The sequence below is a fragment of the Pseudophryne corroboree genome, assembly GCF_028390025.1.
Source record: "Pseudophryne corroboree isolate aPseCor3 chromosome 3 unlocalized genomic scaffold, aPseCor3.hap2 SUPER_3_unloc_54, whole genome shotgun sequence".
NCBI classification, from domain to species: domain Eukaryota; kingdom Metazoa; phylum Chordata; class Amphibia; order Anura; family Myobatrachidae; genus Pseudophryne; species Pseudophryne corroboree.
Window position 1 is genome coordinate 527,819 of NW_026967546.1, and position 23,698 is coordinate 551,516.

General features: G+C 42.6%; 1 protein-coding gene across 1 annotated transcript in view; it reads right to left on the reverse strand.

Annotated features, from left to right (window-relative positions):
• LOC134984430 (oocyte zinc finger protein XlCOF6.1-like) overlaps positions 1-20,193 on the reverse strand; it is a 213,781-nt gene extending 193,588 nt beyond the window's left edge. Inside the window, exon 1 of the mRNA XM_063950011.1 lies at positions 20,074-20,193. The gene's annotated coding sequence lies outside the window, so the exon portion shown is untranslated. The remainder of the gene's footprint in view (positions 1-20,073) is intronic.
• Between the last annotated feature and the right edge of the window lie 3,505 nt (positions 20,194-23,698).

A 23,698-nucleotide genomic window follows, 5' to 3' on the forward strand; every position in this document is an offset into this window, starting at 1 on the left:
TCCTTTGTAGCACTGAGGTGCCGGGAGCGTAGCTCCTGGACCCCAGCACTCACTGACTAATCATCCCCCCGCTGCTAGGGAGCCGGCTAGCCCGGTCCCCCATGAGCGGCGCACTCTGGTGGCCTCGCTGCTCAGGGGGCCAGCTAGCCCAGTCCCATGTATGCGGCGCTGAGATCCGGTGCCCTCGCCGCAGCGTCCGGCGGGGAGCCGGGCTGCGGCGCACCCCCCCTTTCCGCCCGGGACGTTTGTCCCGCCTGCCGCGGCTGGCCACCTCCGATGAGATAAGGCGCCGTGAGCAGAGCTCCCGCCCCCCCCAGCATAGGCAACCACGGAGCGCGCTGTAGCGAGAGCTGAGCTCCCACCCGCAGCGGCTCACCCTTCTTCTCCGGCGCACACACAGCTCAGTGCGCCGGGGGTTGTGCTCACCACTGCCGGGAGCGGAGCTCCTGGACTCCGGTGGAGCACACCCGATGGCTGCAGCGAGAGCTGATCTCCCGGCTGCAGCGGTTCCCCTCTCCCCCGGCGCACACACTCTGCTCAGCACGCCGGGGGCTGCCGTCACTGCCGCGGTCACTGGAGAGGTCCGGGACAGCGGCACATTGTTAAAAATACATATTTAACATTAATAAACACCTGGCGCCTAGCACCCTATACATTTTAAATATGGCGCCAAGCGCCCATTGTCCTTATATTGGCGCCGGGCACTAAGGAAGTCCAGAAACTTATGAACCTCAAATTCTCCTTTTGAGCAGCTTGAACCTTGGGAGGTTAAGGGAAAGCTGCCCAAAAATGATTTAGTACAAGAGGCTTTAGCAGAGAAATGTGAAAGGCATTGGGAATTTTCAAATAGTGAGGCAGTTTTATCTTGTAAGAAACAGGATTCAACACTCTTTTAATAGGATACGGAACAATGAATCTTGGAGAAAACTTTTTGGTAGGAACTTTGAGTCTGAGGTCTCTGGTGGATATCCAAACACGATCTCCCACTTTGAGACTAGGAACAGCCCTATGTCTCCAATCAGCGTAGGTCTTTTATTTCTGGGAAGCCTCAAAGTAGTGCCTTATGAATTTGTCTCCAAATCTTAGTGAACTTTCGAAGAGCGGATTCAGCAGCAGGAACCTCAAGAGGTGGGAGAGATTAGAAGGAAGGAACTCGTAGATGAAAACTATAGTTAATGAAGAAAGGAGTGGAATTGGTAGAAGAATGATATAGGTTATTGTATGCAAACTCAGCAAATGGGAGGTAATCCATACAGTCTTCCTGAGCAGGGGACATGAACATCCGTAAGAAAGTTTCCAGATCTTGGTCGACTCTTTCAGTCTGTCCGTCAGTCTGGGGATGGTAGGCTGAAGAGAAGTTCAACTTGATTCCTAGGACAAAGCCGAGAGCTTTCCAGAACTTGGCGATGAATTGAGGACCCTGATCAGAAACTATTTCCTGTGGAAGGCCATGCAAATAAAAAATCTATGAGAAAAACAATATGGATAGCTGAGGAACAGAGGGAAGACCGGTGAGGAGTATGAAGTGAGCCATCTTCGAAAATCATTCCACAATGACCCAAATGGTGTTGTGCCCTCTGGAGACTGGCAAATCGGTTATGAAATCCATAGAGATGTGAGTCCAAGGCTTTTGAGGTGTTGGAAGTGTATGAAGAAAACCCAAGGGAGATGTTTGTGGACTTTTATGTTGAACACACTTGGAACAGGCTGCTACAAATTCAAAGACATAAATTTTAAGATGTGGCCACCAGTAGAATCGCTGAATGAACTTAAGAGTCTTAAGACCACTGGAATGACCCATGAAAGATGAAGAATGAGCCCACGTAAGCTATTTCCTGCAAAATTTTGGTGCTACAAAAGTTCTCCCCGGAGGAGGTAGAGGAACAGTACAGAATAAATTGTTTCTCAGAGGAGTTGAGTGAATCATCCATTTGAAAAGAACGAGAAAGTGCATCTGCTCTTCGATTTAAGGTTACTGGGCGGTTAAAGAGTTTGAAGGAGAACCGAGAGAAGAAGAGAGCCCACTTCGTTTGCCATGGGTTAAAGCCATCATGGAAGGACTTGAAGAAGACGGGATGGGAAAAGATTCTGAATGATCAGGACTGGGGCTCAATGTTAGTTGATTAGGAAGAAGAAAAGGTCTCAAGTCAGTTTGAGAGGTTTCCTGTTGAGGACGAGGTTTAGCTTTCTTATGAGATGATTTTCCAGTTCTGCCCATTCTTCAGCATAACATTACGGAGATTAGAGAACAAGGTCAGGAGGCCAGTAGTGACATAGCAGAAGTATTGAAGTGTGGAAATAGGGAGACATCAGTGAGCATAGACCCCCAGTGGCCATCGGTTACAGAAACATTGTGAGGTCAGTTGTTTATGGGTAATAGCAAGAAGGTGCCATCCTTGAGCAGTAAAGTAATTTATAGGAGCCAGCAACTGGAGCCTGCTACTGTCCTGGACACGTGGACTGTTAAGCCATAGCTATACTGATGCCCCAAGAGCTCTAATTGGATCTTGCGGGGATTGAGGGGAGCAGGAGGGGAAAAAAACCCAGCAGCAGTCAAACAGTATGGAGGATGTAGTCAGCACAGTCTGCCACCAGAGGGAGTCGACAGAGCAGGAGTGGAGGCCAGGCAATAATAATAATAAAAGCAGTTCAGACCACCACTTACTGCCCAGGTAGGGCCGCAGCGGCAGAAGTCCCTGCCAGAAATCACTGAGGCTGTAGTGAAGGGCACTGATCATGGGCTGTCAGTGTCTGTAGCTCCCAGAGAAGCGGCTGGTTTCAGGAGGGCATGTGGCTATATTGCCAGTTTTCAAGATGGCACTTCTGGCAGGGAAGCCCAGATCAGAAGAAACTGGCCGGCTATGGCGGGTGAACCAGGTCTGTAATAAGGCAGGAGAGGAGAGGGTACTAGGATACAGTTGCACAGGGTAGCGTATCTGGCTGCACAGTAACCACACGTGTATGTCCTCTATAATTCACAGCTCCGCCAGATTCCCCCATAGCACCATGGGTTAGGAGGAGAGGGGAGATGCCGGGACACTGCTGGAGTGATGACAGGCTGCGGGCGGGTGAGCTGACTAACCTGACGTGTCCCTGCTGAGGCCACCAATCCCCATAGTATGCACCGCATCAGATGCCGGGAAAGCAGCTCCGCTCCGTGTCTCCCGCCGCGGTCATCGATGATCCCCAGTCAGCCTCTCCACACGACTCCAACAGCACGGCTAGGCACAAGAGTGGACAGGGCGCACAGCCCTCGGTGAAACAAAAGTAATGTAGATTTTCGCACCAATCTAAGACCTGCAAATTTACTTTGGGACCCACCTCCCTTTTTGTTTTTTTAAACAGTCCCCAGCTGGACGAGGATAAATGGGATTTTAATACCTGCCGGTAAATCCTTTTCTCCTAGTCCGTAGAGGATGCTGGGGTCCACTTCAGTACCATGGGGTATAGATGGTTCCGCAGGAGCCATGGGCACTTTAAGACTTTTTCAGAGTGTGAACTGGCTCCTCCCTCTATGCCCCTCCTCCAGACCTCAGTATAGGAACTGTGCCCAGGACATTTTGAGGAAAGGATATACTTTTTTAGTTAATGGTGAGATTCATACCAGCTCACACTTCAACCATGCCGCACACATGGCATTCAACAAAATACATGCCAACGGGCATGAACATTACAGCAACCGTGCTGAAAACATTTTTAACAAATTAACAATTGCAGGAAAAGTACACACTGAGCTGGGTACCCAGCATCCTCTACGGACTAGGAGAAAAGGATTTACCGGTAGGTATTAAAATCCTGTTTTATCATACGTCCTAGAGGATGCTGGGGTCCACTTTAGTACCATGGGGTTATACCAAAGCTCCAGTACAGGTGGGAGAGTGCGGATGACCTTGCAGCACCGATTGACCAAACTGTAGGTCCTCATCGGCCAAGGTGTCAAACTTGTAAAACTTAGCAAACGTGTTTGCCCCTGACCAAGTAGCTGCTCGGCAAAGTTGTAATGCCGAGACCCCCCGGGCAGCCGCCCAGGACGGGCCCACCTTTCTAGTAGAATGGGCAGTCACCGAATTCGGTACCGGCAATCCTGCCGTGGAATGAGCGTGCTGAATCTTACCTCTGACCCAGCGCGCTGTTGAATTCTCTTGGTTAACTAAATTAACCATCTTGTTGCTGTTTGGGTTGTTAAGTAAAATTAATGAATTGAAAACGGATTTATAAAAATCAATTATTATTTATTCAAAGGGCCACGCCCGTATACAGGGACGAGGGACATCCTCTCGTCCTGTCTCAAATCATTTAACAATGACATACACGTATCAACAATGAGTTTTATATAATACAAAGTAACGCCCATTTTGTATATCACTCCCATATGATTTCATTCTTCTGGAATACAATGTTAGGCAATATAGTTATGCAATATTGGGACAATTATCAAGAATACTAAAATGATACTCGTGATCGTCAACTGTGTCCATATTAGGAATTACATCTGGACTCTGAGCTTTTAGAAAGTGCGTATGTGGAATTAATACTCAGCCAACAAAGTTGTTTTTCTCTCAGGGTGTGTATAAAGTTCAAGATGAATTTGCTATATCATCTAGCTAGAATCAAAATGGATTCTGTTATGCTTTCATATTATACTAGTGAATATGAGAACCCTTTGCTTAGTGGATGTATACATAATATACGTACTATCCCGTAGTGCACACACATAACTGTTAGGCCTTCAGCAGGTTGCCTCAGTCACAGTATTCGACAGCTCCACCCTTTGATCAGGGACATTATCCATGTACCCTGTCATCTCAGGAGAATTTCTGGGAACGTATATTTCACTAATAATCATTTCATGTAGTATTGCTATTCTGCGTTTGACAGTAGCCTTCTAAATACAACATAGGCCGCACCTGTATGCGGTGAACATCAAATGAATGTCTATAATCACATCGGGGTTACCAAAGAATAAGCCTCATCACAGAATACATCATCACATACAATCACATACAATATATTTAAAAAACATTTTCCTAATCCTGAAAATTGAATACTAGGATTTAAACATTTATCTTTTCCAGTCCATATCATAATGCCTTGGTTAAAGTTCTTTTTTTATCATGGACCTCCTTTATATACTTGGCATTACACGTATCAGGATCCGTAATGTCTTTGGTCAAATAAGCTCAGCATTGAGCTTAAAGTGCTGTTTCCGGACAGCAACAATATCCTCCAATTTGTGGTATTAAAAAATGTAGAACAATATGGTATCGTAATAGTTCATGTCCAATGTCCTGGAATCATCACAAATGTCCACAGTTCTGGAATATCCTATCATAAAGTTCAATCATGTTATCAATAATTTAATTGAAATAAAACGTCAACTTCCAGTTGATTAATCATACGACTTCATTAGCCATAGGAGAACTTATTAGCCACCTTTACCACTTCGAGGTTTTATTGATACTCTGGTGGCAGGAACATGTTTCCTGATTACTGAGTCAATTACTCTTTTTTGGAATAGTTCATCCTGCAAGAAAACTTTTCTCAAGTTAATATATGTTTTTGTATAAAATTGCTAAATCAATCTTCTTAAATACCAAACATTTTTTTAGAATTAATAGGTAACCAATTATATATATCATATCCTAAAGACATGGTGACAACTACCATTCCCCGTTATGTATGATATCTTCCTTTAACCTTTGAATCTACTCCTAGTAAAATACATATTACATCATAAACCTTAATGAACATCATATGTAACCATTACTATATATATACCTAACTCATTATATCTAGCACATCTAGAAACCTTAGGTTAGTATATTGTAACAATCCTTTCACATTCCCTTAAATCAACCTTTTCTATCTACATAAGATAAAAAATTTTTTTCTGTATTATTGACCTATTTTATTTCCACTAACTGAAATACACCCGATATGTGTAGCTAATATTATCACCAGTGGTTATTTCTTGAGATACTGTTGTATCTATACACATGTACCGTGTTTCACTATTATCACGACTCTATAAAGTTTTGGTAATCACATCAAATGTAACCTGCATAGAGAACTTTGGCCTGCTAGTGTCTATGTATACGTATCTAACAATTATAATATTCTTAAATAATTATTAGCAATACAATTTATATAGCTGCAGTACTTAAAATCTTTCCAACAATTAATGGTATTGCTGGACTGGATACTCCTCAGAATAATATCCTAAATTACTTAAATGTATCCATGCATTAATCTATACATCTGTCTTCAAGTAGAGTATAATACTCACAACCACGTTTTTCAAAGTGTGTGTTCGTTACACCGGTCATAAATCCCTCTGGATTTCCTGCTTAGAAAAGAAAAGAGGAAGGAAGGGTCTTATTGAAATAATTCCCATCCACAATAATGGATGAGTACTCATACCTACACCACACGTTTGCTCGCTCTCTCTTCAAAGAAAAATAAATAAATTAAGTCTTAATGCTGTTATAAATAACGTCGCTCCCGTATACTTTCAAAAAAAAAAAAATATTAAAAGTTCTGTAGGATACTAGCTTATAAGCACATAGTCTATTATCAATGATCATAATCATCTCTATCTTGATTGAAGGGTTCATTCAAATACAACTCTGTGGTAGTAACAGTAGTAACAGTCTCTGTATTGTATCTCCATACAATTGTTTTTATTGTTAGGTTCCTTTAAGCTCTGGTCTCTGACCTTTTCATTTCATTGCAAGCTCATGGATCTAGGTGTCCTTCTTCTGCAGCCTTTGCAACGGCTGTATCAGAGTCAGCGGTACTTGCCAAGGACCATCCTATGCGATCTGTAATGGAACCAAAACATAAGCAACTTCTCATCATAACACCGTCTTCACTCTCTTAGTGATTGTCCTGTGCCGGACTGTGTGTTTTCGTGTTGGTTAAATATCTTTCCAAGGTTCTTGCAGCTTTTGATATTCTTGTAACTGTTTAAATAATTTGTGTGACACATTTGAATCGTCAAATCATTTTGTAGTTTTGAATCAGTCTCTGGATAATATATCTTTGCGGGATAACATATCTTTGCTGGTTTCCAAAAAGAATAACAAAAAATGATATAGAAGAGAGACTAAGCAGAGGCTTAGGTGTAATTCTACCACTATTGAACCAACGATTGGACCATGCCATGATTCAAATTCTGCCTTTCCTGTCTCTTTTGTAGATTAATAATGCTCAATTCTTTAAACTTTCCTTGTCACATTATGACTTTTTATTCTCAACATTACACATATTAAACACAAAATATTTTTTCAAACTCCTATAAACTCTTTCTATCAGTAAAGAAACTTTACTGTCTTTTGAAACAATAGCTCACACCTCTGGCCTTATTATTCATTTCTCAAATAACCCCTTAACACCTGTTACACATACTATAGTTCCTTTTTAGCATTAAACTATGTTGTATTAAAACAATGTTGTTTTTAATCAACCCAACCATCTGCAGTAAACATGCTATAGCTTTCTTTATCACCATCACGATCCCTCTTATTATCACATAAATTATTTTGGTCCCATGCCAAAACACAATGTACACTTCTCCATTAAACTTCATCCCACTATAGAAAGCTTGTGAATCTATTTCATGTTAATTACCCTTAGACTTGCATAACTCATGAAAATTTCCCCTTAATGAAAATTGGCAACAACACTTTATTATTAATAATACTAATTCACCAATTCACCATCCCATTATCCCCTATGGATGCTCGAGAAATTATTCTCCTGTTAATCAGTTTTTTTTTTTGTTTTTTTTTCAATTCCTTTAAATGTAATCATTATAATTGTCTTACTCATCCACATTATATTCCTTATACTCCCCACTTTTGGGGGTGAGGAAGACAAGTATGCAGCTGTATCTAAGTTGTGGTGGATCCTGTGAATCGGGAAACACTCTGAGCTGGGCATCACTGTGCCACCAGAGGAAACCCTACCAGGATAGGTTCTTGGACGGGGGAATCGGGTGATCAGTGAAGCAAGTAAAAGGACTGATACGCTGAATAAACCATCTGCGGTGGTGCCTAGGCTATTTTCAGCCTCGGACCCATGTTACTTCTTTAAGCTAGCCCAACGCAATCCCATTATATGGTGAGAGATTTACATCTATCACACGGTCACTTTAACTGGTCCAGATTCACCCATGCACTTTATGTATGTAGTATGTCAGTGAGTTTATGTGTCCTAATAAACACATTTTTCATGGAACAAATCATTTGTTACAATTTCCCTGTTGGTTCATATATCCCCTATTGAGTGAAGGGATATATCTTTAAATCTGAAATCTCTCCGTAAGCTACACTATTGCTTTTTATATTTAAGTTGTATACTGTCAGAGGTAAAATGTACACATCATATACTATCTACTGCTTAACCTCAGTATTAAACCTATATACTCAGTATTAAACATATATGTTCTTGCTTATGCATAAGTGGATGGTTTGGCTCTGACTGTGTATTCATAATGTTTTATTTATGATAAAGTGTAATATTGTATTACCTTCTATAATTTCTTTGGTTATGAACTTGAATGTTTGCATATAGCATTTCCAAAAAAAAAATTACTGTATCTAGAGATTTATCATCTGGTCATACATATCTATCTATCTATCAATAAATGTATACCAAGACTCCACCCTCTAAGGGTTTTAACTATCTTTGGCCTAGTGCCAAATAATGTCTAGGTAGTTAACTATGTCAGCACACCGTTGACTTTTGTCTTGCGCCACCTTGTGGTCTTTTCTGTAAAAAAAACACAACTGTTTAGTATCTGACACCAATACTTCAAATAATTTATAACACAAAGGTATATCATCCACATACTGGTTACATTTCTCAACATATCATTCAGACTGGCCAGTCCACACAACTGTACATTTTTTTTTTTTTTTTCATGCACACTCTTATTTGCTTCCAAGCAAACTTTTCTTGGACTGTGTCCATCCCATGGATGTTTTGGCACATATACATATTCACTGAAAAATCACTTACAAAACTGAACAACGCTCCTGCTCACATTTCTATCTGTATAACTATTCTATACAATCATATCCCCACACTTCCTGGCTACGGAACCTGGTTCATCACTGCATATTGTGCAGTCCACTAAGAACTTTTGCAATGTATTATATCGATGCCTATACAATGAGATGGATTTTAGCAAGCATATTTTTTTACCTCACGAACCCAGGGTAAGTGATATATAGATATGCTATGCATCCAACTTAATCTGTTCCTACTTTATTCTTCCTGGAATCTTGAGAAATACCCAGGGTAACTTTTACATTAGGATTCTTCCAAATAACTTTGAAGAATTGTCTAAAAGTATGTTAATACTGGAATCGTAGTGATTAATTGCTTGTCGCAATGTTTGATTTACAGCATATACATTAAAGAATGCGTATTCCTTTATCTTTCCCTATGATTTTAGTTGCTGCGTCTGCTGCTTTGAAAACCTTTTCCCCGTATAGCCCACCATAGTTAGGGCGTTGTCTTCTTGACTGTATACCAGATGCAGATCTGTCAGCGTTAACACTGTCAGCGTATCTCCAGCAATCTGTTGCTGGGATTTTTTTGTTCTTATATTTTCTGATTACAGTTATGCTGTAGAAAGAAATTGGCAGCATTTTCTACAGGTTATCTGGTAAAGATATTAGCTTTTTATATTAAAACTAGAGTAGATAGTTTGTATAACAAACATTTCTAGAGTATTGCCTATGCCAGAGGCTCCCAAACTGTGTGCCGTAGCTACCCTGGGGTGCCTAGGACATTTGCAGGGGTGCCCTGGGTTGATGGTCTAGTACCAATTCAAATTATCCAGTGCTGGTGGCTGCCAGTCATAAAATATGTGGCCAAACAGAAGCAAATATTGTCCCTCACCACACAACTGACTCTAAGGATGACATATAAACGCCATCCACCTAATGTAATATCTACCTTTACATTTCTCAATAATACATTCTCCTTTCCTAGGGGTGCCGTGAAAAAAAATTCTGATATTCTAGGGCCACATGATTAAAAAAAAAATTTGGAATCACTGACTTATGCTTATTATGATCTATCTTGTTAGATGAAAAAAATTAAAGCTCACTGAACACTTTTTTTTCTTTACTGCGTCATGGCTTACACTGCTGCTGGAAAGGTGGGGGCACGATGCTGCGCTGTTACAGCCCCCTAGCTCTCTGTGCTTCACACAGCATTGGAAACTGAAGGGGTTTTTTTTTTTCTTTTTTTTTTCTTTCTGCTGGCAGACCTCCTCACAATATATTGCATTAAAGAATATTTACGTGTTAAACAATACCATATGGAAACTTCACTTCATAGTTAGATAGTAACATTAGATAAACACGTAATTTTAACTACAGATTTGCCAAAAGCCATTTGAACACGGACATCAACTTTTGTTTCCTCAGTTCACAAATATATATATATATAAATATATAAACTTTATTTCAAAACTTGTAACCATGCCAATCACAGACATAAGGTTTCTATTAGACACAGATCTGAGAATATACTTAACTGAACATTATGTTCCACCCACAAAAAACCATAACACAAAAAAAAATTTAAATACGGTTTGCAAACTTCAATTTCTTGCAGATTTCAACAGTTTTGCCGATTTCAAAATACGCTTAGTATTGGTTGATCAGGCCAATATTATACAGCATGATTGAAATGCAAAACATATACTGTACCTTTTGTCACAGTACTATACAAAATTTGAGCTTCTATGGAATATTTCTTCCATACATGATATGCACACTTAGAGTTAATCCTCCCTGCCCTTCCCATACGCCGGAAAAATTCGCAATCCCTGCAATTTTTCACACACGCGACACGTCTGTCAACTGGGAAACTGCAGTAGATCCTCTTATCACAGACTACTATCACAAAGCAACATGCCTAAAACAACCAGCAACTCTTAGCAGCTCAGTATTGCAATATATAGTTACACTCAATTACATATAATCCCTACAACCTCGGGTTGTTCACTCTATTTATTTCATGTATCCTTCTTACACGTATAGCTGACTAACAAGGGGAGGTGATCTATGTGCTTTTTACTTTATTTTATTTGGCTCTTGGTCCAAAGCACTTATTCACGCAATCATTCATAGAGTGAAAAACACAGGTCACTGTTTCTTTGCTCAAATCTTTGAATTAATTTTGGTATTCTTATTTACATGCAACAGCATCTGCCAATCATCATTTCCGAGTTACTTGGTCCTTCAACCGATTTGGACATAATTTTGGTATTAATTTTACAAACAAACAACAACAACAAACAGGTCCCTGAGTTATTTTACTAGTGTCCAATCTCTCCACTTATTCTCATATTATAAAAAATACAATCACACAGACAGCTGGCAGGTATAGAAACAGCATGTACTGGAATATAGCACATACCATGGTATTCTATACTTACCAGTGCTGTAATGACTTTGGATGTTCCTTCCATCATCAGCTGCTGGCTGGCACACCCCTTTGAGAATTTGATGAAGAGATTGAGATCTATAGTTCCAAGGACATAGCCCCCATCTTGTTGAATTCTCTTGGTTAACTAAATTAACCATCTTGTTGCTGTTTGGGTTGTTAAGTAAAATTAATGAATTGAAAACGGATTTATAAAAATCAATTATTATTTATTCAAAGGGCCACGCCCGTATACAGGGACGAGGGACATCCTCTCGTCCTGTCTCAAATCATTTAACAATGACATACACGTATCAACAATGAGTTTTATATAATACAAAGTAACGCCCATTTTGTATATCACTCCCATATGATTTCATTCTTCTGGAATACAATGTTAGGCAATATAGTTATGCAATATTGGGACAATTATCAAGAATACTAAAATGATACTCGTGATCGTCAACTGTGTCCATATTAGGAATTACATCTGGACTCTGAGCTTTTAGAAAGTGCGTATGTGGAATTAATACTCAGCCAACAAAGTTGTTTTTCTCTCAGGGTGTGTATAAAGTTCAAGATGAATTTGCTATATCATCTAGCTAGAATCAAAATGGATTCTGTTATGCTTTCATATTATACTAGTGAATATGAGAACCCTTTGCTTAGTGGATGTATACATAATATACGTACTATCCCGTAGTGCACACACATAACTGTTAGGCCTTCAGCAGGTTGCCTCAGTCACAGTATTCGACAGCGCATTCTTCTGCTTTGAAGCAGAACACCCAATCTTGTTGGAAGCATACAGGACAAACAGTGCCTCTGTTTTTCTTATCCGAGCCGTTCTGGCAACATAGATTTTCAAAGCCCTGACCACGACCAGAGACTTTCAAGCTGTTAAGGTGTCAGTAGCCACTGGCACCACAATTGGTTGGTTTATATGGAAAAAAGAAACCACCTTTGAAAGAAATTGCTGACGAGTTCGTAACTCAGCCCTATCTTCATGGAAAACCAAGTAAGGGCTCTCGTGAGACAAGGCCCCTAACTCAGACACCCATCTTGCGGATGCCAAGGCCAACAGCATGACCACTTTCCAAGTGAGAAATTTTAACTCTATCTCCTGGAGAGGTTCAAACCAATCCGATTGAAAGAATCGTAACATCACGTTAAGATCCCATGGTGCCATAGGAGGCACAAACGGAGGTTGGATGTGTAGCACCCCTTTCACGAATGTCTGAACTTCTGGAAGGGAGGCCAATTGTTTCGGAAAGAAAATGGACAAAGCCGAAATCTGGACCATGATTGAACCCAATCGTAGGCCTGCATCCACACCCGCCTGGAGAAAATGGAGTAAACGTCCTAACTGAAACTCTTCCGTTGGAGCCTTCTTGGTTTCACACCAAGACACATATTTTCTCCAAATACGGTTGTAATGTTTAGACGTTACTCCTTTCCTGGCCTGAATAAAAGTGGGAATGACTTCTTTGGGAATACCCTTTCGGGCTAGGATCCGGCACTCAACAGCCATGCCGTCATACGTAGCCCCGGTAAGTCTTGATAAACGCACGGCCCCTGCTGCAGCAGGTCCTCACGGAGAGGAAGAGGCAGAGGATCTTCCATGAGCAACTCCTGAAGATCTGGATACCAAGCCCTCCTTAGCCAGTCTGGGACAATGAGGATTGCACGAACTCCTGTTCTTCTTATTATTTTGAGAACTTTTGGTATCAGTAGAAGTGGAGGGAAGACATACACCGACCGAAACACCCACTGGGCGACCAGTGCATCCACTGCTATTGCTTGAGGGTCTCTCGACCTGGAACAAAATCCCTGAAGCTTCTTGTTGCGATGAGATGCCATCATGTCTATTTGAGGAATTCCCCAAAGACCTGTCGACTCTGCGAAGACTTCTTGGTGGAGGCCCTATTCTCCTGGATGGAGATCGTGTCTGCTGAGGAAGTCTGCTTCCCAGTTGTCCACTCCCGGAATTAAAACTGCCGACAGAGCTCTTGCATGTCTTTCTGCGCAGCGGAGGATCTTTGACACCTCTGCCATTGCCGCTCTGCTTTTCGTTCCGCCCTGGTGGTTTATGTACGCGACTGCTGTTACATTGTCTGACTGGATCTGTACGGGTTGATCTTGAAGAAGATGCACCACTTGTAGAAGGCCGTAGTAAATGGCTCTCAACTCCAGAACATTTATGTGAAGACAAGTTTCTTGACTTGACCATATTCCTTGGAAGTTTTCCCCCCGTGTGACATCTCTACAGCCTCGAAGACTTGCATCCGTGGTCACCAGGATCCAGTCCTGAATCCCATATCTGCGTCTCTCTAGGAGGTGAGAACTGTGTAGCCACCACAGGAGCAAAATTCTGGCTTTGGATGACAGGATTATCCTCTGATGCATGTTTAGATGGGATCCGGACCACTTGTCCAACAGGTCTTACTGGAATAGTCTGGCATGGAATCGGCCAAACTGTATGGCCTCGTAGGCCGCTATCATCTTTCCCAACAACCAAATGCATTGATGAATCGACACTCTTGTTGGTTTCAGGACTTGTTTGACCATTCTCTGGATTTCCAGAGCCTTTTCTACTGGAAGAAATACCCTCTGTACTGCTGTGTCCAGTATCATCCCCAGAAAGGACAATCTTGTCGTCGGTTCTAATTGTGACTTTGGAAAATTTATGATCCAACCGTGATGTTGAAGTATTGTCAGGGAGAGTGCAGTATTTTGCACCAACTTTTCCCTGGACCTCGCTTTTTTCAGGAGATCGTCCAGGTAAGGAATTATATTGACTCCTTGCTGTCGAAGGAGGACCATCATCTCCGCCATTACCTTGGTGAACACCCTCGGAGCCGTGGAAAATCCAAACGGCAACGTCTGAAATTGGTAATGACAATCCTGTATCGCGAATCTCAGATAAGCTTGATGGGGAGGATAAATGGGAACATGCAAGTAGGTATCTTTTATGTCCACTGACACCATGAATTCCCCCTCCTCCAGACTGGAAATCACTGCCCTCAGAGATTCCATCTTGAACTTGAACCTTTGCAGGTAGAGATTCAGATTTTTCAGGTTTAGGATTGGTCTGACCGAGCCGTCCGGCTTCGGAACTACAAATAGGCTCCTTGTTGTGACAAGGGAACCAGGACAATGACTTGATCCTGACACAATTTTTGTATTGCTGTTGCTACTACTTCCCTGTCTGGAAGCGAAGCTGGTAAGGCCAATTTGAAAAATCGGCCTGGGGGAACGTCTTGAAACTCCAGTTTGTACCCGTGGGACACAATCTGTAAAATCCACGGGTCCAGGCCAGAGGTTCCGGTATGACTGGTCGACCATGTTATGGTCGACAGTCATTAGGTCGACCACTATTGGTCGACATGGACACATGATCGACACATGAGAATGGTCGACGCATGAAAGGTCGACACGTGAAAAGGTCGACATGCTGTTTTTTACGTTTTTTGCGTAATGTGACTGGGAACCCCAATTAGTGCACCGCCTCGCTTCGCTCGCCATGCTTCGGGCATGGTGCCTTCGCTCCACTACCGCTTCGCTCGGCACAGATTACCATTCCAATCGTAGTCCACGTGGATCGTAAAGTATGGAAAAGTTCCCCAAAATATTTTTTTTCAAAAACTCATGTCGACCTTTTCATGTGTCGACCATTTTCATGTGTCGACCATGTGTCCATGTCGACCATGTCAATGTCGACCAATAGTGGTCGACCTAATGACTGTCGACCATAGCACGGTCGACCATGTGAACGGATACCCAGGCCAGATTGACCCCAGAACTGACTGAAAAGTTTCAGACGTGCCCCCACTTGAGCGGACTCCCCGCAAGGGAGATTTGTAAGAAGCAGGGGTTGATTTCTGCTCCTGTGACGCTGCAGACTTTTTTTTCCTTTTCCCCTTCCTCTACCCGCAAAGAAAGGGGAACTTTTACCCTTTTTGTATTTATTGGGCCGAAAGGACTGCATCTGAGAGTGATGTTTCTTTTTAGCCGGCCCAGGAGCATAAGACAAGAATGTCGACTTACCTGCGGTAGCCGTAGAGACTAAAGCATCCAGCCCATCTCCAAACAAGGCCTCACCTTTATACGGGAGAGCCTCCATATTTCTTTTGGAATCTGTGTCAGCATTTCATTGGCGAATCCACAACGCCCTCCTTGCTGAAATAGCCATGGTAGCGGCTTTGATCCCAAAAGCCCAATATCTTTCATGGCCTCTAGAATATATGCAGCAGCGTCTTTGATATGACCCAACGTTAGAAGAATCTCGTCTTTATCTATTGTGTCAATCTCTGATGACAAGTTTTCTGACCATTTTTCAATAGCACTACTCACCCACGCGCAGGCAATGGTAGGTCTGAGTAATGTCATATTGGCCACATTAATAGATTTTAACGTAGTCTCTAACTTGAGGTCTGCCGGCTCCTTTAGGGAAGCCATCCCAGGCGCAGTGAGAATCACCTTTTTTGTTAAACGTGACAGGGCACTGTCTAAATCGGGGGGTGACTCTCACCTTTTCCTGTCCTCTGCCGGGAAAGGATAAGCTACCTGAAATCTTTTGGGAATCTGAAATTTCTTTTCAGGGTTCACCCAGACTCCCTGAAAGAGTGTGTTCAGCTCATGAGATGGAGAAGTTACGTTAATTCTCTTTCTTTATAAAAGTAAGCCTTCTCCTGAGGTACAGGAGGGGCTTCTGTAACTTGTAACACCTCCTTTATAGCAACAATCATGTACTGAATGTTTTCGCTAATTTTGGATCTATTCCTCTGGAATCACTAGTGTCGACACAGGAATCAGAGTCCGTGTTGGTATCTGTATGTACTATTTGTGCAAATAGTCTTTTATGTGACCCAGAGGGGTTCTCTGTGGATGAATAAGCAGAACTATTAAAAATCACATCTTCGACTGATTTTCTCCAGGTTTCTGCATGAGACTCAGACTTATCCAATCTCTTACTGATATGATTCACACTATCACGTAATTCTTTCACCCATACAGGCTCGTGGTGTGCCGGTAGCGCCACCACATTACATCTCTGTGTCCCCATAATGGCTCCCTCAGGGGAAGAGCTCCCTGCCTCAGACATGTCACACTCGTGCACAAACATACCACAGACACTCCGGGGATTATAGGGGACAGACCCACAGTAAAATCTGTCAGAGGGACACAGAAAGGATTAGCCAGATCAAAACTCAGCGCCAATATAAAATCCCTGTGTAATCTAAAATGTCCACAGAGACCTGTAGCGCTTTTATAATGTCAAATTATACAATACAAATACACTGTGCCCCCCCTTATTTACACCCTGATACTTGGTTCAGTAGTGGAGGGGGACCAGCGTTTCTTCTCCTGCAGCCTGTGTGGAGAAAATGGCGCTGAGCAGTGTGCTAGCTGACTGAGGAGGAAGCCCCGCCCCCGTAATGGTGCGTTTCTCCTCAGAAATTTCAACACTATTTTTTATACTGGCGGGGGCTAGGAATGTGCCTCGGCATCTTATGTCCCCTTTTAGCCAGTTTTGAGTAGGTTTCATGCTGCCCAGAGCGCCACCCCCCCCCCCCCGCACCGTGCACCCTGCTGTGACTGTGTAATGGGTAGCATGGTGCACAGCGTTCCCGCCCGCTGCGCGGCACCTTTTAGCCGTCACGATGACTGCAGATTCTTTCTTCTGTACACTCACCTGTCTTCTGACTTCTGGCTCTGTGAGGGGGGTGACGGCGTGCTGTGAGAGTGAGCGCATAGCCGCAGCTAGTGTTCAGTACCCTTCAGGAGCTAATGGTGTCCTGTCAGCAAGAAGCAGAGCCATGAAACTCTTTAGGAAGTTGGTTCCTACTTCTTCCCCCTAAGTCCCACGAAGCAGGGAGACTGTTGCCAGCAGCCTCCATGAAAAAAAAACAACACACAACTCACCTTTTTTAGTGAAACTCAGTAGAGCTCCACTAGAGTGCGACCAGTCTGCCTGAGCACATTTTCTAAACTGAGGTTTGGAGGAGGGGCATAGAGGGAGAAGCCAGTTCACACTCTGAAAGTCTTAAAGTGCCCATGGCTCCTGTGGAACCGTCTATACCCCATGGTACTAAAGTGGACCCCAGCATCCTCTAGGACGTATGAGAAATTGGAATTCCATTTCTTGGAATTCTAACTTCCTACTGGACATAACCCAAAATTTCAATCAGCTGTTTTGGGATGTTTAAACACAGTTGCCTTAGTTTTTAACACAGGCTCTGCTGCCTCTTCTAAGGATAGACTGGCTTACATAGCACTAATTAGCTCAGATGATATGTCCACTGAGCGGAGACCTTCCGAAGTGCAATGAGTCCTCATCCTCCAATGAATCCTCATCTAAAACGACTGCGAAGATGTTGTATCATATCTATGTGATTTACTTACCACCAGCCTTTTAGTCTGCTTTTTTGAGAGGCTGACAATTCCCTAGGTGTATAAACCTCAGAATGAATGTTGCATGTAAGGGTTAATAGGGAAATCTATCACTGGTATAGGAGCTGGTATAAACTGCTCAGCTACATTGGATAATGTCTGTGCAAAGTAGCCCATGAAGGTTCACCAGAAACTGTGCCTGCCTCACTGTACACGTGGGTAAGCGTTGTCGAGATCCGACAGGGAGTTGTTGGAGCGACTCTAAGGTGCGTATAAGATGCTTTTTTACAAAGATCACTCAAAAAAAATAGTAATACTATAAAAATAAAATAAGAAAACTTATGGCTGCTATAAAAAAAAAAGCAGCCCTCTGACCATGGTCCGGCTCCTGCCGCACCAAACAAAAAACTGATTTGCCTGAGCCAGGAATATATGGACAGGCCCATTGCATGCTGGGAGGCCGAAAGCTTTGACTGTTTGGTGCAAATCCGCTGTCACGTCATCATATCCCAATGTTATCCTGTGGATAACCTGTGGACCCTGCCGGAGAAAGATATATATAGCTAAGAGCATAGAATATGATCGGTAGGTTACTTGATACTTTTGTCCTCATTGGTTACTATAGGTCACGTGGACGAGGTTCTCTCCATGTCCCCGGACATAGCATGTGTCAGATGACGTCACTTTGATGCGTTGGAGCGTGTGACGGATGGCGACATGGCAGTTCCACCGGGTATATTAACGACATGGGACGTGCACATGTGTGTAGATGGTGACACTAAAACTACTGGATGATCATTGTGAATGTCTGAGGTATTGATACAATGCAAATTTGTTGAGACATTGTTTCTTTTTCAGATGGAACCATGGGTCGTGCACGTGATGCGACTGGCAAAAGGGAGCCATTGGTTGTGGCCGAGACCGACATTTGTTTGTTGGTGATGCCTTGTAGACAGTGAGTAGTATCCATCTACAGTGGAAGAAGCCTGGACACCAAGAATCTCAATGGCGGAACAGTGGGCGATAGTAGATCATGACAAATCGGGACCACAGGCATTTAGGGCGCCTAACAACCACCAATCATTCCAAACGCATCAGGAACTGCACCAACAGTACAATGCCAGACCCAGCCAAGCAGTCCCACAGTCCCAGATCTGGTGAATTGGAGGGCCACGTGAGATGTGGTTGCACGTCAGACTGGTGCTCTGAAAACCTATCCAAGCCTTTCAGCCACTGTTCTGCCGCTGAGAGTACACCTAAAGTCTAACACTAATGTGATAGCTGTTTTTATGGTAATTATTTTGAGCAATAGAGTAAGACCTGCAGTATAGTGGGGTCCCTTGTCGGGGGCTGCAGGCTTAAATGCACAGAGCAATACATGAACTAAAACTCCACTGTTTATTATTGTTAGTTAAAATAGTAATGCAAGACACATTTATGTATGTAGTAAGGCTACTTAGATTGAGCAATATTTGATCTGACCATTACATTCCCTAAAGTCATAACCTCAGAACTGCACAGAGCAGGAACTATTATTCACAAGTAATTAGGAATGTGTTCATCATGAACAAGTCCACAATTACCGTCTGAAGGTTACACAATTATTTAAAGTCTACACAACTGATATTTGAGGATAAAGCCTTTAACAGAAAACACCCCTGAAAAGTCACTATTGACGAAACGCGTTGGTTGATACGCAATTTGTATTGAGTGAATTGGAGTGGATAAGAACAAGCCCGCCCATGCAAGGGTGACAACAAGTGCAAAATGCTTGTCTTATGATTATACAGATATGTACTTGTGATAAGCTTTTAATCTGTTTTACTTGAAGTTCTAGATTAAAATTTCATTTTATTTCTGAATCTTATACGAATTGTATTTGGTGATCTCAGGTCTATTGTATAGCAGGAAATATTTCATACCTGCATCATCTAACAAAATGCATATAAATTAGGCACTCCACAAAAAACAATACTAATTATATTATATACATACATACATACATACACATTTCTATATAATCACTAATAATAAACTTATGCTTGTTACTTTTAATAACATTATAGTGTTGTGTGTAATAACTCTCTACATGTGATATTTGTCATGGATAACCTTGTGTTATAAACACCCAACTGAGAACAGGGCTGATGGCGGAGGAGGGTGTAGTATAAGAGATTGCTGTAGTGACTGAGCAATGAGAATATGTGACTTCTGTAATAAGTGTTTATTACTCACCTGTGCTGATATCTGTAGGGATCTCCTCCTCCTTACACTGCTGATCACCCCTCACATACGTCTCTTCTTCTCCCTCTACATCTTCTGCCTTTATATCAGTCACATACGTCTCTTCTTCTCCCTCTATATCTTCTGCCTTTATATCAGTCACATATGTCTCTTCTTCTCCCTCTATATCTTCTGCCTTTATATCAGTCACATACGTCTCTTCTTCTCCCTCTATATCTTCTGCCTTCATATCAGTCACATACGTCTCTTCTTCTCCCTCTGTATCTTCTGCCTTTATATCAGTCACATACGTCTCTTCTTCTCCCTCTGTATCTTCTGCCTTTATATCAGTCACATACGTCTCTTCTTCTCCCTTTATATCTTCTGCCTTTATATCAGTCACATACGTCTCTACTTCTCCCTCTATATCTTCTGCCTTTATATCAGTCACATACATCTCTTCTTCTCCCTCTGTATCTTCTGCCTTTATATCAGTCACATACGTCTCTTCTTCTCCCTCTGTATCTTCTGCCTTTATATCAGTCACATACGTCTCTTCTTCTCCCTTTATATCTTCTGCCTTTATATCAGTCACATACGTCTCTACTTCTCCCTCTATATCTTCTGCCTTTATATCAGTCACATACGTCTCTTCTTCTCCCTCTGGATCTTCTGCCTTTATATCAGTCACATACGTCTCTTCTTCTCCATCTATATCTTCTCCATTCATATCAGTCACATACGCCTCTTCTTCTCCATCTCTATCTTCTGCCTTTATATCAGTCACATACGTCTCTTCTTCTCCATCTCTATCTTCTGCCTTCATATCAGTCACATACGTCTCTTCTCCCTCTATATCTTCTGCCTTTATATCAGTCACATACGTATCTTCTTCTCCCTCTATATCTTCTCCATTCATATCAGTCACATATGTCGCTTCTTCTCCCTCTCTATCTTCTGCCTTCATATCAGTCACATACGTCTCTTCTCCCTCTATATCTTCTGCCTTCATATCGGTCACATACGTCTCTTCTTCTCTATCTATATTATCTGCCTTTATATCAGTCACATACGTCTCTTCTTCTCCCTCTATATCTTCTGTCTTTATATCAGACAGACGTTGTGCCTAAATAACCCAAAGAATAGTACAATGTAATTTGCATAGTGTTAGATTAAACTAAGGTGAAACAGTATAATATCAGTGTATAATACACACACAGCTGCTCTACAGATCATATAGTAACAGTCACTTTGGTATATTCGGGAGACCCTAAATCCCACCTACCTGATCCTCCTGTGGGATCCTGTATTTCTCCTCTGTACAATCCTGGGAATACAGAGGACGGGGACATCTCTCTGGGGTATCTCTGTTACTGGGCCCATCTGTAGGAGACACACAGTGACTGAGTACAGTGTATATATGTGATTATCAGATGATGTGTGTATATAGGGGCCCCCATACCTGCTCTCCCCTGTACAAAACATGACAGTCTCCTCTTACCCAGTGATGTGAGGGGACAGGGATTCTCCATCATCACGTCCTTGTACAGACCCCTGTGTTCCTCTATATACTCCCCCTTCTGCATGGAGACATAGACAGTGACATCTTGACATCTTATAGGAACCTGACACAAACAGTGATACAGTCCTCACCCAGACACATCCCCTGGTGTTACTGTATAATGTCCCAATCCCAGCAGTCACCTCTCCAGTCATCACCCAGACACGTCCCCTGGTGTTACTGTATAATGTCCCAATCCCAGCAGTCACCTCTCCAGTCATCACCCAGACACGTCCCCTGGTGTTACTGTATAATGTCCCCTTCCCAGCAGTCACCTCTCCAGTCATCACCCGGACACATCCCCCGGTGTTACTGTATAATGTCCCCTTCCCAGCAGTCACCTCTCCAGTCATCACCCAGACACGTCACCTGGTGTTAATGTATAATGTCCCATTCCCAGCAGTCACCTCTCCAGTCATCACCCAGACACGTCTCCTGGTGTAACTGTATAATGTCGCATTCCCAGCAGTCACCTCTCCAGTCATCACCCAGACACATCCCCCGGTGTTACTGTATAATGTCCCATTCCCAGCAGTCACCTCTCCAGTCATCACCCAGACACATCCCCCGGTGTTACTGTATAATGTCCCATTCCCAGCAGTCATCTCTCCAGTCATCACCCAGACACATCCCCTGGTGTAACTGTATAATGTCCCATTCCCAGCAGTCACCTCTCCAGTCATCACCCAGACACAACCCCTGGTGTAACTGTATAATGTCCCATTCCCAGCGGTCACCTCTCCAGTCATCACCCAGACACAACCCCTGGTGTTACTGTTTAATGCCAAGGGGTCAGCTTGCTGGGGGTAGCTTGCGTGGAATTTAATAAGCGTGGAATTAAGAAGTGTGTTATCCGAACAGTTAAAAAACAGCTGAACAAACACTGAGCACCATCAAGGAAAGGTTACTTACTTAAACCACTTAACCCAAAATGATCTCACAAACGACCACAGCATGTTCATCAAACTACTGTTTCTTATTTCAATTCATGGAATTCTCACTAAATTTAACACATTTTCCACTCACCCTAAAACTCACCCCTCTGTGCACATTACAGCTTCTATTCTCCACTCCCCTCTTCTAACCACTCATGAGCTTTATACTTACTTCTCTGCTAGTACTTTGACAACCACAATTGGCCACCAGAATAAACACTCGCAAACATCCACCAATATTTATCTCACTCTTCTGCTTTTATTAGCTGGTGCCATATCACCAAATCCAGGCCCCAACCACCTGTCTCTCTCACACTCAGCTATCTCAAAACAACATAGAACTCCATCTAACCTCATAAATATCATGCGTCTCCCATCCCCCTCCAAGTCACTAAAATGTGGCTTATGGAACGCTCGCTCTGTTTGTAACAAATTACCATCCATCCATGACCTCTTCATATCTCACAACTTTAATCTGCTGGCTATAACAGAAACCTGGCTCACACAATCAGACACGGCCTCCCCTGCAGCAGTGTCGCACGGTGGATTCCACTTCACCCCCCCCCCAGGCCTGGTAATTGTAAAGGTGGTGGGGTTGGAATCTTACTGTCCCAACTTTTCACATACACTGTTCTACCAAAGGTTCCATCACTCGCATTCACATAATTTGAAGTTCACTCTATCAGGATTTTCACTCCCTTCTCCCTGCGTGTTGCAGCTATCTATCGCCCTCATGGGCAACCCAAACAACAATTTCTAGAAGATTTTTCTGCCTGGCTCCCACACATCTTATCCTCTGACATCTCCACCATCATTATGGGTCGATATCAATATAGCTCTTGACACTCCACAAACTGTTCATGCCTCCAAACTCCTCTCTCTAACCTCCTCTCTTAGCCTCACCCAATGGTCTGACATCGCTACACACCAGGAAGGCCACTGCATTGATCTTGTGTTCACCAGGCTCTGCTCAGTTTCTGAATTCATTAACAATCCTTTCCCTCTCTCTGATCACAACCTGATCACCTTCACAATCTCTTCTATTACTGTAAATTCTATGACACTAAAACCTAGCAAGCCTCCTCTAACCCACAGAAATACTAACAATATACATTTTCAACAACTTTCCACTTCTCTGCAA